The sequence below is a fragment of the Punica granatum genome, chromosome 5, assembly GCF_007655135.1.
Source record: "Punica granatum isolate Tunisia-2019 chromosome 5, ASM765513v2, whole genome shotgun sequence".
Classification (NCBI taxonomy): domain Eukaryota; kingdom Viridiplantae; phylum Streptophyta; class Magnoliopsida; order Myrtales; family Lythraceae; genus Punica; species Punica granatum.
Genome location: NC_045131.1, coordinates 22107076 through 22113075, shown reverse-complemented (window position 1 = coordinate 22113075; position 6000 = coordinate 22107076).

Below are 6000 nucleotides of genomic sequence, written 5' to 3'. Positions count from 1 at the left end.
ATCGAGGAGGTGAATATTTGAGCTATGAGTTCGCTGACTATCTTAAACAGTGTGGGATTTTATCTCAACCGACTCCACCTGGAACACCACAATGGAATGGTGTAGCTGAGAGGAGGAATCGAACTTTATTAGATATGGTTCGATCTTTGATGAGTCATGCAAACTTACTTGACTCCTTCTGGGGATATGCTCTACAGACAGCTGCTCTCATATTAAACAATACTCCGTCGAAATCAGTTGAAAGGACACCATATGAGATGTGGTATGGGAAGCGTCCCAAGATGTCTTTTCTAAAGATATGGGGTTGCGAAGCTTATGTGAAGAGATTGTCTTCGGATAAGCTTGGCCCTAAATCGGACAAATGTTACTTTGTGGGGTATCCTAAGGAAACTCGAGAATACTATTTCTATAATCCTATCGAGGGCAAAGTGTTTGTTGCTCGAACTGCGGTATTCCTTGAGAAAGAGTTTCTCTCCAAAGGAACTAGTGGGAGGAAATTAGAACTTGGGGAAGTTCTACCACAAAATGACATTGACCAATCGACGGATGGTGTTGCAGAGCAAGTACCACAAGGTGTTGTGGCACAATCTTCTGCACATGTGACACATGAGTCTCGAAGGTCTAGTAGGATACGTCATAAGCCCGAGAGATACTGATTTCTCGTGACTCAAAACAATGACGTATTGCTCATAGATGATGATGAGCCTACAACCTATGCGGAAGCCGTAATAGGCCCTGACTCTGAGAAATGGCTGGAGGCCATGAGATCTGAGATGGAGTCTATGTACACTAACCAAGTATGGACTTTGGTTGATCCACCTGAAGGGGCAAAATCCATTGGGTGTAAGTGGGTCTTCAAGAAGAAGACTGACATGGACGGTAATGTGATTACCTTTAAGGGCCGACTTGTGGCAAAAGGTTTTAAACAAGTTCATGGTGTTGACTATGACGAAACCTTTTCCCCGGTGGCTATGCTTAAATCCATCAGGATCTTGCTTGCAATTGCAGCTTATTATGATTATGAGATCTGGCAAATGGATGTCAAAACTGCTTTCCTGAACGGGAAGCTCCTCGAGGATGTGTATATGACACAACCTGAGGGTTTTGTCGATCCACATAGTGCCGGAAAGGTTTGTAAGCTACAACGGTCTATTTATGGGCTGAAGCAAGCTTCTAGGAGCTGGAATCTTCGTTTTGATGATGCAATCAAAGAGTTTGGTTTCATCAAGAATGAAGATGAATCCTGTGTTTACAAGAAGGTTAGCGGGAGCATAGTAATCTTCCTGGTGTTATATGTAGATGACATACTTCTGATAGGGAATGACATTCCTTCCCTACAGTCTGTAAAGACTTGGTTGGGAAGGTGTTTCTCTATGAAGGACTTAGGTGAAGCTACCTACGTGCTAGGTATTAGGATCTATAGAGATAGATCCAGGAGACTGCTTGGCCTAAGTCAGAGTGCATACATAGATAAAGTGCTTCGGCGTTTTAGCATGTAGGATTCTAAGAAAGGGTCGCTGCCTATGTTACATGGCATAAGCCTTTCGAAGGCTCAGTGTCCTTCTACTCGAGAGGAGAGGGACCGCATGAATAGAATTCCATATGCGTCGGCTATTGGATCCATCATGTATGCTATGTTATGCACTCGATCTGATGTCTCGTATGCTTTGAGTATGACGAGTCGATACCAATCAGATCCAGGTGAGAGACACTGGATCGCAGTAAAGAACATCCTTGAGTACTTACGAAGGACTAAGGAGATGTTTTTGGTATATGGAGGCGAAGAAGAGCTCGTTGTAAGAGGTTACACCGATGCTAGCTTCCAGACCGATAAGGACGACAGTAGATCGCAGTCAGGGTATGTGTTCTGCCTGAATGGAGGTGCTGTGAGTTGGAAGAGTTTCAAACAGGAGACAGTAGCCGATTCTACCACAGAGGTCGAGTATATTGCTGCCTCTAACGCTGCAAAAGAGGCCGTTTGGATCAAGAAGTTCGTGACAGAACTTGCTGTAGTTCCTAGCATCACAGACCTAGTGGATCTCTATTGTGACAACAATGGAGCTATTGCGCAGGCTAAGGAACCCAGGTCTCACCAACGATCCAAACATATACTCATGCGCTTCCATCTCATTCGCGAGATTATCGACAGAGGAGATGTGAAAATATGCAGAATACCAACAGATGAGAATCGCGCAGATCCACTTACGAAGCCTCTTGTGCAGCACAAGCACGAGGCTCACACTAGATCTATTGGCATTAGACAGATGCCAGATTGGCTCTAGTGCAAGTGGGAGATTGTTGGAAATTGGTGTATGCCCTAGATCGTAAGAGGGAATCTATAATCAGTTCTGTAACATGATATCTATTTCATTATAATACGAGGCATTTCTGTTATTGTGTAGATTGCGCTAAATATGATTTTATATAATAATGTCCTTGGAATAGTATGTTCAATAGGTATCAAGTGTGACTTGATTGTGAGATCCTATAATTACCGAACATTATTCCTAAATGTCCATAGTCAAAGTATTATCGTTAATTAGGACAACGATAATACGGTTAAACTAGTGTGGGTGTTGATTGATGACCAAGTCTCATAGGTCATGGATATGGAGATATCAAATCACACCACATGTATACATTAAGGGTAATGTGTATTGGACTGATCCGCCATGAGATTGCTACATGGGTTGTTACGTGACTGTCATTAGCATATCTCAAAGTGACTATAGTGTAGTGGTCCTTTGACTTGAGGTCACCATGGATTCCTACATGTAATGTCGTATATTTTGATACTGTCAAACGCCACCGTAACAGGCTGGTTATAAAGATAGTTATTGGGTATGCCACAAAGCATGGAAAAGAATGTGAGTGACCAAGATAGGATTTGTCCCTCCTACGAAACGGGAGCGATATCTCACGGCCACTTGGTGGTTAAGTCTAAAAGTGTATGCATACCCAAATGAGTCGATATAATGATATCGAACTCATTTGTTCTGATAGACTTACCCGGTAAACCAAGAAAGAGAGATATTGAGCCATACAAGGATGTTATCGACCATGCCTTGGGCTCAATAGAGATATAGAGGACAATGGATTATATTACACGGTAATGTAGGTCACGAGGTTCGTCGAGAAATTGACTTTCCGATTACTTGAGTAACAGTAATGCATTGCTAGATGCCGTTCATTGTTTGTAATATTAAAATAGAGATTTCGATATTACTGTCAACGTAATTGGGAACCTACAGGGTCACACACGACGACTAAATCGACGGGATATTTTGAAACAATAAAATCGTCTAATAGAGATTAGATGATTTATGGTGCGACCGATTAATCGGATATTTAATGAGATTAAATTTATCGATTAATTATATTCGATTTATTAGATTAAATGGATGGCATTGATACACGATACAATGTGTATGTATGTAATATATATAGAGATATATAGATCGGCGGAATTTTGGATTTCGTCTCCGCTCTTTCTCATATAAAAAGGGGAGGCAATGCATAAAAGATATATATATATATATATATATATATATATATATATAGCCTGTCATATATATATATGCATGTGTGTTGCCAGCATATAAGTGTATATATATATATATACATACTCAATTGGGATTTCAATTCCTTCTGTCCCACACCGGTCAAAAGTTAAAATCCTTCCTCCCCAAAGCCTTATATATATGTGTACATATATAGAGTTGAGAATAAGTTTTAGCATATATGTGTACGTGCTATTGCATTTGGAAATTCAAATTGAATTGTTCAAATTGAATTAATCCAACTAGTCTAATAAATTTCGGGTGTCGCACCGATGTTTCCTTTGAGTATTGGCTGCTAGTATCGTCGATCTCGAAGACTCGTCGACAAAGTCAGTGAGTGTGGATATCGATAGAGGCGTCACGCGTGAGACGCTCGGTCGACAATTTTAAATATTTCAGGTACGCTTTTATTTACTCTTATTTTTCTAGTAGGTCTTGGAATTATTTTCACGAGTAGAAAATTTTTTGAATTTCTATTCTTTTTTGCTTCCGTTAGCCCCGTGGAACTAGCACATGGTGATTTGATGGCTGATGATGATGACTGTCTTGGCTTGTGGAAAGAGGAGGAAAAAGGGGTCGTTTGCAGGAAGTTACAGGGAATGGTTGTGAGTTGCCGTGAAGCACACGAAGCAAGGGAGAAGGTGAAGGAAGGAAAGTTGATGGTGATGGTTTGGTTGCTGCAGATGATGAAAAGAAAATGCAGAATGTGAGTGATGAGCGCAAGGGTGGGCTTCTGAAGAAGTTTAGGTGCTCATGCAAGCTCGGCATGGGTTGTTCAGACTTTAGAGGAGTCAGTGGTGTCCTGCAGAAGTGGAAGAAAGGAAAAGCTGGCAACGGGCAGTCGTCCTCGAGAAGAAGGAGAAGGAAAGAGCAAATAAAAACAAAAAAGAACGAGGACAAAAGAAGAAAAGAGCAGGAGTAAGTGAAAACTTGTCAAGGTGGCAGTGGGGTCGGTCACTTGCCATGAGCCCGACCCTTCTGTCAATTCTTTCCTTTTTTTTGATTTATTTACTCGTACAGGCGTTTTCAAGTGAAATTTAATTTCTTGAGATCCGCTAACATTTCTGGAATGAGAACTTTGAAATTGAGAAATTCGAAGAATAACCGGCTTCATGAGAATTCCAATTTTTATCGACGGAGATTGAATCTCGATAAAAATGACTATCAAACCTCCGATGTACATCGATCGTAATTGTACGATCATTTTCCAAAATTCTCGCCTGTCCAATTCAATATCCGAAAAATATTTTAGGACTACCGTTGCGTACGGAAAAATTCATGGATCAATATTGTGCAGAAAAGTACTTTTTGGCCTCGAGTTTTGTCCCGGATTTTGAAAATTGAAGTTGATGGGCATGAAATCCGAAAACGTTTCGTAAAGTATTTTTTTTTAAATGTGAAATTGGCGTCGAATTAGAAAAATGCCCAATTTTCAAAAGTCTTGAATGCTTAAGCGATCAGTTCAAAATACTTCCTTTCGATGGATAATATAAATGACGATTTTGCCATTCTGGATCCGGTGGGCCAAAAAGGGGTACTGACATTTAATCTTTACATGGAGGCGTATGAAAAGATTTCTAAAAGCAAGATTTCTTTCTTTGGAGTATGAAGAGTACTTGTTTCAATTGTACCAGAATGTTCTCAATGAAGTAGGACGGTTGAATAGTATATTATGAAATTTCTTCACTTGCTTGAATGCGTTCTTCTAGTGAAAAGTGACGATATCAAAATCAAAAGTTATCTAGAAGGCCTAAATCCTGACATACAAGAAAGAATGGGGTACAAGGTGATTTCGACTTTATCTAAAGCTTACGGCTTAGCTTTCAAGGTCAAATTGCAATTGAAGGAGCAAATTAGAATTGAAACTCAAGTGAATTTTGCTGATTTTGCCAAACTTCATCATGAAAGGGCTAAGATAAATCTTAGTGATATGGCAAATATTCATCCAGCGATGGAAGAGGGAATTCCACACAGTAGCCATGGCCTCGAAAAGGGAGATAAGAGACTGAAGCCAGTTGACTGCAAGAAGTGGAAGATTAAGGAAGTTCCCAAGATTGTCGAGAGTCCCAAAAAGGAAGAAGCATTAGGGGCCAAGATTGAGTTAACTCCAGAATCGCAAGAGTTGCCTATTTCGTTGGAAGAGAAGATCCTAAAGATGCCATGTGTATTCAAATTCCTACATTTGGAATTCCAAGAATGGTGATCGCAGATCTAGCCATACGAGTAGTTCAACTTCACATGGATTTCAAAACTTGAAGCACATCAAAAGCTTGAGGGCGAGTTTTTCAAAAGTGAAGGAGAATGACGAGGATGATTTTTAGCCAAAATCCATATCAAGCCCAAAAAAGAATATCTTGAATATATCAAGAAAATATTCTTGTGTTGTGGAAATGGAAGACGAGATGTCTTGATCCATAGATTATTATTATTATTATCTTAA